Source organism: Moschus berezovskii, chromosome 10 (assembly GCF_049115385.1).
Source record: "Moschus berezovskii isolate FMDL1 chromosome 10, NW_MosBer_1.0, whole genome shotgun sequence".
Classification (NCBI taxonomy): domain Eukaryota; kingdom Metazoa; phylum Chordata; class Mammalia; order Artiodactyla; family Moschidae; genus Moschus; species Moschus berezovskii.
Window position 1 is genome coordinate 60,294,171 of NC_142469.1, and position 11,290 is coordinate 60,305,460.

The following is an 11,290-nucleotide window of genomic DNA, read 5'->3' on the forward strand; positions in this document are numbered from 1 at the left end:
TTCCAGATCTCTCTGTGTAAATAGAAAAGCCTTCTTATCACCAAGCTTAAGCAATACCTCATGACCCTACCTAGTCAGAATATTTTAATTCTCTTCACAGCACTTGTATTTGATCACTCAGAGAGTTTTCTTGCTTATTTGTTTGTTTATTGTCCATTTTCTGATATGTAATAGTAAAGGCCAGGAATATTCTGTGCATGGAAGAGATTATTACAGTGATGGAGAACACAGGTATTGGCATCAAATAGTACTCTTGCCTAGAAAATCCCATGGATGGAGCAGCCTGGTAGGCTGCAGTCCATGGGGTCGCTAAGGGTTGGACCCAACTGAGCGACTTCACTTTCACTTTTCACTTTCACACATTGGAGAAGGAAATGGCAACCCACTCCAGTGTTCTTGCCTGGAGAATCCCAGGGACGGGGGAGCCTGGTGGGCTTCCATCTATGGGGTCACACAGAGTCGGACACGACTGAAGTGACTTAGCAGCAGCAGCAGCAGCAGCAGCTGAGGTGTGCAGCTTTGATTGTAACTGCTATCCTCTGGAAAGTTATTAACACTTTGCCTCAGTTCCTCACATGTAAGATAGGACTAACATTAATACTACACTTCATAAAGCTCTTGTGAATATCAAATGAGCTAACCAGGGATTGGTGTATTTTAAGGATCTGAGAAAAGCCATCCACTGTTTACCTCTGGACTTCAACACCTGGAACAATATTCAGTACAAGTGGAAACTTAATAAATACTTTTTTTAAAGAAGCAGAGGAAAGAAGCACGTTATACCTCTATTTATTAATATACTGAAGTGATTCATTATCTTTTAGAAAAGATTTGTTATTTCCTTTTTTCAGTTCTAAGGTATAGGCATATACCCAAATGGGAATTTATTTTTCACTTTGTACTCCAGCTCCTCATGGATGTAAATTACTTTGGAGCTTGAATGGTCTCTCTTATAAAATGGAACTAATAATCTCTGACCTTTAGCACACCATAGAAATGTAAGGCAAAAAAGAACTGAAAAACAGCAATAATGTACCGGCTGTTTGTTAATTTAGCTGCCTTCTCTGTGTAGCCCCACAGCTGCAATACAAGGCAGTTTCAATTGTAAACTGGAAAGAATATAAATTATGGCTAATTGAAAGTGCCAGTGAGACCTGAAAGATGACAAAATGCAATTACCCAAATTGGATGTGGGCCAGGCCAGGACTGGTATGTCTGCTCTTAAAAATAACATGAAGTTTTATGTGGTAAGAAAAGGTTGTTAAAATATCACTGCTGGAAACAGCTGGCACCTCAGTTTCCCCCAGGCTCCTAACAGCCCTATGTTTCCAGGACCAAGTGCCCCTGGAAAAGGAATTTATGGATGCTTCTTTTTCACAAATGACCACATATTTGCATAGATCTGTCTTGAGAGTCCCTTGGACTGCAAGGAGATCCAACAGTCCATTCTAAAGGAGATCAATCCTGGGTGTTCATTGGAAGGACTGATGCTAAAGCTGAAACTCCAATACTTTGGCCACCTCATGTGAAGAGTTGACTCATTGGGAAAGACTCTGATGCTGGGAGGGATTGGGGGCAGGAGGAGAAGGGGACAACAGAGAATGAGATGGCTGGATGCATCACCGACTTGATGGAGGTGAGTTTGAGTGAACTCCAGGAGTTGGTGATGGACAGGGAGGCCTGGCGTGCCTGTGATTCATGGGGTCGCAAAGAGTCGGACACGACTGAGCGACTGAACTGAACTGAACTGACTTTATATCACTTAAAACCAAAGAGTGCTCCTGGTTTTCTGGTCTAGGATATCTGATACCCTTTGGGGATAATTTATCTCAGAAACTACAGGCTGTTAATTTGGTTTCAGGTTGGAAACTGCTGCTTCCTCATTCTTGGGGATAGAATAAGACATAATCTGTTCCTTCCCTTTAGACAAGAAGATGGAATTTATATATTTTTCTTTTATGTATCTTGGGCTTTAATTCCACGGCATATAAAGAATACTTGTAAGATTTTTTTTTGATTTTTCTTATTTTAATGACACTGGTACAGACAATGTCCATTTAAAACCTATATCCCAGGCCAAAAAGTACAAATAAAGTAAAAAAGAGCAGCGTTCTGTTGTATACACTTCTGCATAAATAACTTTAACCATTAATGAAAATTAAATCTTTTCTCAGATCTTCTGACAAGATTTTTCTTTCATCTTAAAATTGTTTCTCTTCAGTGAAACCATCTTTGGAATTAGTCATTATTCTCAACACTTCTGTCATTTTGATTCCAACTGGATATTCCTCTTCTTTTGGTCCAGACCCTCAGATTTTAAAAGTAGCTTCAAGTTAAGGAAAGGTCATTTTTCCACAATTCTGTTTTCTGAAAAACTTCCATCTCCAGGAGTGAAGCAATCACATGCTAGAACTTCAGAGCCGATTGAAAAGTCATAAGGAACACCAGCATTAATTGATCTTATTTATCACAAGCCTGCAAATGCACAGTCCCGGAAAAGGCGGCCTCTCTATGCACACATGTAATTTTAAAAAGGAAAGAGTGATATGAAGGGGGTTGAGGTTTGGTCACCAAAAATCACCATAATTAAAAGAAGCAGTAATGAATAATGGGTACCAGAATTCAAATTACCAGATGTTTTAAAGAGATAGGGTGCCAGTTTTCCATTTTGTTTTGAACACCACGTTACAGAAGAACTATTTTTAAAAATAAAAAAGGATTAAGGGGAAAGAAAAACAAAAAGAGTATCTAAACCGTCGAATGACCCCCTGTTTATTCCTGATAAACTTCAACCACATTTTCCTCTGTTCCCAGTTCTTTTGGAGTGTGATTATCAGCAATTCTCTGAAGAAACCTGAGTGAAATCATGGGAATTCCCTGTCTTTGTCGGAATGATTGAGTTTCTTGAGATGCGTCGTCATTTTCACTTTGAAGTGAATCTCACTGCTATCCTGTTCGTTGACTTTAATATCTTCTCCTTCCTCCTCATCCCCAAAGTCTTCGGTCGAAGGTTTTGCTTCCTGGTCAGACATGGTGAAGGTGGCTTCCCCCGGGGTCTCTGCACACCAACGGCCTCAGGAAGGTAGAACCTTGCTCTGGGGTTTACAAATCCATCTCTCTACCCTACACCACGACACTGCAGCTAAAGGGACTTCCCCTATGCCTTCTACTTGTAAGATTTATTTCTTAAAATTTTATTGCTGCTACTGCTGCTAAGTCACGTCAGTTGTGTCCGACTCTGTGTGACCCCATAGACGGAAGCCCACCAGGTTCCCCGTCCCTGGGATTCTCCAGGCAAGAACACTGGAGTGGGTTGCCATTTCCTTCTCCAATGTGTGAAAGTAAAAAGTGAAAGTGAAGTCGCTCAGTTGTGTCCGACCCTTAGCGACCCCACAGACTGCAGCCTACCAGGCTCCTCCATCCATGGGATTTTCTAGGCAAGAGTACTGGAGTGGCTTGCCATTGCCTTTTAATTGGAGATGTATATATATGCTGCTGCTGCTGCTGCTAAATCGCTTCAGTCATGCCCGTCTCTGTTCGACCCCATTGATGGCAGCCCACCAGGCTTTCCCGTCCCTGGGATTCTCCAGGCAAGAACACCGGAGTGGGTTGCCATTTCCTTCTCCAACGCATGAAAGTGAAAAGTGAAAGTGGAGTTGCCCAGTCCTGTCTGACTCTTTCTGACCCCAAGGAGTACAGCCTACCAGGTTCCTCTGTCCATGGGATTCTAAGTTCATTAATATATTTCAAGGTGGAAGAAAAGTAGGTTTCTTCCTAATACCTATCTGCCTTGTGGTAGTTTCATTATTCCCACTTAACACAAGGGGAAACCTCAGTTCAGTTCAGTTCAGTTCAGTCGCTCAGTCGGATCCGACTCTTTGCGACCCCATGAATCACAGCACGCCAGGCCTCCCTGTCCATCACCAACTCCCGGAAGTCACTCAAACTCATGTCCATCGAGTCGGTGATGCCATCCAGCCATCTCATTCTCTGTCGTCCCCGTCTCCTCCCACCCCCAATCCCTCCCAGCATCAGACTCTTTTCCAGTGAGTCAACTCTTTGCATGAGGTGGCCAAAGTATTGGAGTTTCAGCTTCAGCATCAGTCCTTCCTATGAACACCCAGGATTGATCTCCTTTAGAATGGACTGGTTGGATCTCCTTGCAGTCCAAGGGACTCTCAAGAGCCTTCTCCAGCACCACAGTTCAAAAGCATCAATTCTTCGGCGATCAGCTTTCTTCACAGTCCAACTCTCACATCCATACATGACCACGGGAAAAACCATAGCCTTGACTAGACGGACCTTGGTTGGCAAAGTAATGTCTCTGCTTTTTAATATGCTGTCTAGGTTGGTCATAACTTTCCTTCCAAGGAATAAGCGTCTTTTAATTTCATGGCTGCAATCAGCATCTGCAGTGATTTTGGAACCCAAAAAAATAAAGTCTGACACTGTTTCCACTGTTTCCCATCTATTTCCCATGAAGTGATGGGACCAGATGCCATGATCTTTGTTTTCTGAATGTTGAGCTTCAAGCCAACCTTTTCACTCTCCTCTTTCACTTTCATCAAGAGGCTTTTGAGTTCCTCTTCACTTTCTGCCATATGGGTGGTGTCATCTGCATATCTGAGGTTACTGATATTTCTCCCAGCAATCTTGATTCCAGCTTGTGCTTCTTCCAGCCCAGCGTTCCTCATGATGTACTCTGCATATACATTAAATAAGCAGGGTGACAATATAAAACCTTGACGTACTCCTTTTCCTATTTGGAACCAGTCTGTTGTTCCATGTCCAGTTAGAGCTAGGTTAAAAACCTTCCACACAATCCCTCAGCTCCTCCCTGACTAAAGCAGATATTCCAGTTCAGGCCCAGGTGATCACAGAGCCTCTACTTTTTCGTCAACACCCTTCTGTTTTTGAAGAAACAAGATGCAAAAATGTGGAGAAGATTAAAAAGCTGGATCCCCACTATCTATGACCTTAAAGAGTTTAGGACCTGGTCATGGAAAATGTAGTATAAACATACTTAAGTTGAGACATTCCCCCTACTGGCCCCAGCCTTTTCCTAGAGCCCAAGTTGTCTTTATTACTTCTATTCAGACATATCTGACAGTGTCTGTGTGCTGGTTGAAAAAGGGAAAAAAGTGAAAGTGTTAGTTGCTCAGTTGTGTCCAGCTCATTGTGACTCCATGGAATTCTCCAGGCAAGAATACTAAAGTGGATAGCCATTTCCTTCTCCAGGGAATCTTCCCAACCCAGGGATCAAACCCCAGGTCTCCTGAATATACACAGATTCTTTACCATCTGAGCCATCAGTGAGACTAAAAGACACCCATGGGCTTGAGGGGCCAAGTGGTCAGAAGTCATTACAAATGATAACCTATGGGAGGCAGAGTTGATATCAGCGTCTCCTACTACAGACATAACCTCTTGCATCTCCATATAAGAAGAACACATTCCATGCTGCTTGACATGTGCCAAAAAGTACATGTTTGCTGAGGGACTGATTTACTCCTGCATTAACAGCATCTTACATTGAGCTTGAAGCAAGGCCTCATTAACTGTAGTGTGAAAGCTAAATGTAGTCGTACTGGGGCAACTAGGTTCCAATTTCTGCTTTACCTCTTATTAACTGGGCAACTTTAGACAAATTAATAATCTCTCTGTATCTCAGGTTTCTTATCTATAAAATAGATATAGAAGATTCCCCACTATAAGAATTAAATGAATTGTTGTTCTATCACTAAGTCATGTCCAGCTTTTTGCAACCCCATGAACTACAGCAAGCCAGACTTACCTGTCCTTCATTATCTCCCTGAGTTTGCTCAAACTCATGTCCGTTGAGTCAGTGATTCACATATCCATCACATCCTCTGTCATTCTCTTCTCTTGCTCTCAATCTTTCCCAGCATCAGGGTCTTTTCCAGTGAATTGACTCTTTGTATCAGGTGGTCAAAGTATTGGAACTTCAACTTCAGCATCAGTCCTTCCAGTGAATATTCAGGACTGATTTCCCTTAGGATTGACTGTTTTGATCTCTTCGCTGTCCAAGGGACCCTCAAGAATCTTCTCTAACACCACAGTTTGAAAGGATCAATTCTTTGATGCTCAGCATTCTTTATGGTCCAACTCTCCCATCCATACATGACTACTGGAAAAGCCATAGCTTTGATTAGATGGACCTTTGTTGGCAAAGTGATGTCTCTGCTTTTTAATACACTGTCTAGGTTGGTCATAGCTATTCTTCCACAAGCAAGAGTCTTTTAATTTTGTGGCTGAACGAAATGCATTAATATCTGTGAAACGCATAGAACTGTCCAATTTTGATTGAATGAGCTTAAATATTCCCTTATCATGGTAACAAACTTCTGTTCCTTGTTGGGGATTGAAAATGTATTTGGTTTGCCCTGCCCAGTGTATAGAATTTGTATTTGGTTTGCTCTGCCCAGTGTATACAAAAACTGAATTAGAATGTATTCAAAAGGGGCATACACTCTTCATTTTCACACAGCCCTTACTACTGCTTGTTTCTATACATTCTGCACTCGACAATTCTGTATCATCTGTCACACCTCCAGTACTTTGTCCTAAGACAGTGGTAAAATGGTTCAGTTCAGTTCAGTTCAGTCGCTCAATCGTGTCCGACTCTTTGTGACCCCATGAATCACAGCACACCAGGCCTCCCTGTCCATCACCAACTCCCAGAAGTCACTCAAACTCACCTCCATCGAGTCGGTGATGCCATCCAGCCATCTCATTCTCTGTCGTCCCCTTCCCCTCAGGCCCCCAATCCCTCCTAGCATCAGAGTCTTTTCCAGTGAGTCAACTCGTCTCATGAGGTGGCCAAAGTATTGCAGTTTCAGCTTTAGCATAAGTCCTTCCAATGAACACCCAGGATTGATCTCCTTTAGAATGGACTGGTTGGATCTCCTTGCAGTCCAAGGGACTCTCAAGAGTCTTCTCCAGCACCACAGTTCAAAAGCATCAATTCTTCGGCGATCAGCTTTCTTCACAGTCCAACTCTCACATCCATACATGACCACGGGAAAAACCATAGCCTTGACTAGACGGACCTTGGTTGGCAAAGTAATGTCTCTGCTTTTTAATATAGGGAGGACAAAGACAAGGACTTTAATCCATTAAGATGCCACAGAGATTTGAGTCAACACTTCTTAGATGCAATTGTTCAAACAACTATAAATCCATGTCAAAATATATCATCTAGGCTATATCTCTATATACACAAATTAATTCTTTAAAGTAATTCTTTCCTTACAATAGTCTTTGTGGAATATATCTTCCAACGCTATGTAACATTCACACAACAGTCAGAGGTTATAAATCAAATCTTAATAGTGGTTATTTTTTGCTGTAAATAAATTTTCATTGTTTTATTTACAGAAAGATATTCTTCTATTTTGGAAGCATGAAAATTTAAAAGTACATAGCTTTTCGTGTGAATAAATACTTTATTTTTATTACTAGTGGCTAAAAATATGTCATGTGTCTCATTTTAATTAGACTCCTACTAAAGAACATTTTAATTTGTTCCAATTTCATCATTATTTTAAACAATATTAAAAAAACACAGCTATAAATAAAACTTATGTCCATCTCAGATCATATTCTTAGGATAAATTCATAAAATTTTATTGCTAGGATAAATACTTTGCAGGTTTTTGTGGCTTTCCACACATACTATGAAATTTCCCTGTAGAAAAATTTTACAAATTTATACTCTTTTTATACAAGACTGTGTGAGAAAGTTCGTTATTAGGGCTTTCTCCCACAAAGTTATTAGCTCTTTTTCCAGTTTGAAAACATGACACTTTTATGTAGCTTTAATTTGAATTTCTTTGAGTAATAGAAAGGTTGAATATGTCTACAACTTTTCATTGGTTGCCGGGAGCCAGCGAGGGAAATCCTACCCGTGGCAAAGGTCAATTGGGGAAGAGGCCTGACGGGCAAAGGCTAATCAGAACTCGAGGAACCCCCTGGACTTACCTGAGCATCTACCCCAAAGAAAACCGGAGTCTGATTGCCTTACTATCTTACGCCTCTTACCAAGTCCTCTAATACTTACAGGGGCTTCCCCCCAACCACCTTTCTCTGAAAACATTAATTCAAAGCTGTAGTTAAAAAGTTCTCCTCGGCTTAATAGGAGTGTTCCAATCCAAGCCCCTCTGATAGCTTTCTAACTTGCATGACAAGTTTGTCCGGGCTCTTACATCTATGAATGTGACTGTTTACAGCCTCCCAGCCATGCAAGGACAGAAAGCCTAATATTCTAAAATACAGGAATTTGTTGAAGAAGTTAAAATCATTAGAATAGTACTAAAAAAGATTTCATTGTTGAATCAATGCTTGCTGCAAAGTTTCCTCTATCTATTGTATCCTTGGAAATATATTAATCACATATAGAGAATATAAGTAGTAGCCTTTGATTTAACCACATCAAATCTTAAGTTAATAAATTCCTTTCTTGTAGCTCACTACACCTGTGCCTTATAGGAATGTAACTGTCATGTGTCTAGCACCTGACTTTAGGAAAATCATCTTAAAAGAATATAAGACTTTTTCTAGCTAACTAACCTTTGTTAGGAGAGAGGGCCATAAACTGTTAGCAGGCCACCTGGCCAGAAGATGATGTAAACCACCCAAAACTTTTGTATATCACGAGACATACAAAAATGAGCCCGGATCCTGATAAGGGTCAAGACTGCTGACCCCGCGTGATTTTGGTGTGACTCTATACCCCTCTTTCTCTATTTTTTATGTGCACAACTTAGGGTATAAAAGCAGCACTGGGAAATAAAGTTTTGGGCCTTGCTCACTGAAGCTTGGTCTCCCCGTGTCGTTTTTTCTCCTTTTCTCTATTCTCCTTTTTCCGGTTGAGATCCTCGAAGTGCTGGGCCCTCTGCTTTTACTTATCTGCCTGGGCTTCTAAGACCCACTCGAGGGGGTGCCCTGGTGGGGTGCCTCCAGTGATTCGAGAGGGCACCTGCGGCCTACGTAAACAGAGCAAACCCCGTGCTGGGGTTTTATTGGTTTCCTGCGTAAACCAAGGAATCATCAGCCCCTGTCTCTCTCTCTCTCTCTCTCTGACGCCGATGCTTTTCATCCCGAGGATACCCTGGGCCATATCGAGGCTGGTCCCCGATAATTGGTTACTTGTAATTTTTCTGTTGTGAATTTCCCATCTATATCTTAATCTAATTTTTCATTTTAAATTGAGTATTCATACTTTATGATTAATCTATCAGAATAGATACTGAAAAAATGGTATTTTCTCCAAAAATCTTTTGCAAAGTGTTTCCTGGTAGGTTATTTACTCTGTAATCTTGCTAATTATTTTTCTTGCCAATAGAGAAAAATCAGTAAATTGCTTTCTCTATATTTTCATCTGACTAGGTCATTTACAAAGTCTTCATCTTGATATTTAATGACTATTCATTTGTTCTCTTCTATTTTCTTAATTTTTATCATGTAGATTTAAATCTATAGTCCTAAAATTTATAATGAGAAAATATATAGGGCTTTTTTACTTGTACTGCTGTGGAAAATAAAGCTCACTGGCCCAAACTCAAAGAATGGGCTTGGAGACACAAGGTACAGTGAGAAACAAGGCTTTAATGATGGTCTTGCAAGATCAGGTGTCTGGTGGGCAAGCACACCTGGGACAGTTACAGCAAATTTTTATTCCCTGGTGCACAAATCCCTCCCCAGTTCCTCATTGGCTGAGTTCTATGGGGTTACAATCTTTCTGGAAGTCACCTAAGTCTCATAGGGTATTCTTTCTTCTCCCTTCCCATCCTAAGTCCACATTTCTAAACAAGGCCTTTAGTTTATCTTTTCCCAAACATCCTGTTAACTTGGGGTCTCTCCAGGTGTAAGCTGTTAGGCAAATCTAGTTTGCCAGTAATTTTCCAAGACAAAACTAGCTAGCTCTGAGTGGAAAATCATTTGTTAATAATTTCCACCCAAGGCCAGCTACTTTGCCTTGAAAATGAACCATTTCAAGTTCCATTTCTTACACTGCCTACATAAAAATGAACTCCACCTTTTGTGTATTCTGGAATAGTACAGGACTAGCTTTGTGTAGCTGTGGGGTTTGACTGTTTTTTTTTTTTTTTCTGCCATCACTATTGATCTCTTTGGGGTTCTCTACATTTTGAATCTGCTTCCTAATTTATATCTTCCTAGAAAAACATTTCTTTGAAAAAAATGTAAATATATTTTAAAATATTAAACATGTTTTTCTCAGTTTTTAAATCTTCTCTGCCATTTCTCATTATCCTTTTTTTCAAATTTAATGCATTGTAATTTTTACTTCTATTTTGCCAGAGTTTGTCAACATCATCTTTTTCAGAAAATCAGCTTTGGGATTTATTTATCAATTTTATATCATTTTTCCTATCTTATTTATTCCTGATTATATAATACTAAGTCTTAATTTACTATTTTTAAGATTAATTTACTGTTCTCTTTGTCATTTTATAATAATATAATAAAAGCTAAAATTTCCCAAAGTTATTTTATATGGATTATGTTTTTTTCTCTTTGTCTTTCCTGACTTTTCTTGTTTATTATAGGTGTTTGATAAAGTTTTATTACCAGTCTCTGTCTCTATTGAATTTTTAAGTCAGATAGTATTGCATTAATTTACCATTGGAGTTTCTTCTATGAAAATATTTTAAATGTTAAATTTTGCTTTAAAATGATTTAAAACAGTAAATTTTATCCCTTTCTCTTTTTTTCTATTGGTTTTAGGAGTTTTTATCAGACTTTCTAAGCTTGAAATTTTTATTTGTAATGAGACACAACTTCTTTCACATGGAGAAAGAAATAGTAACCCTGTAGAGTTCTATTCTTGGGTTCCAGCTTTTTCAGGATCATAATTGTGTCCTTTCTACTACTGGGTTGATCAACAGAATTCTGAGAATCAATGAATATATGCTTTCTAGTTCATGTAGAGTTTTTGACACTTAAAATAAAAAATCTTGTGAAGTGCCATTAATATTATAATGCCTTTCTGTAGCCTCACTTATAACAACAACATACCTATGAATAATAATATAGAACCACCTAATTTCCTCAAAATCCCAATGGATTGTGCTTTCCTTGCACATGGCCTATTTTTTTACTTGGATGTATGTAAAGTTCTTTCTTTTATCTATCCATTAAAAAAAAAATTATCCTCAGGTCTCTAGTAGCAAGTGTTTCCATTAATTGAGTTTATATAGAAAATTCGAATCCTTCTGTTAGGTAGTTAGAATAGAAAAAAGAAGTCCAG

General features: G+C 39.5%; 1 pseudogene; it reads right to left on the bottom strand.

Annotated features, from left to right (window-relative positions):
- Positions 1–2,748: 2,748 nt before the first annotated feature.
- On the bottom strand, positions 2,749–3,032 carry LOC148776327 (small ubiquitin-related modifier 1 pseudogene; annotated as a pseudogene).
- Between the last annotated feature and the right edge of the window lie 8,258 nt (positions 3,033–11,290).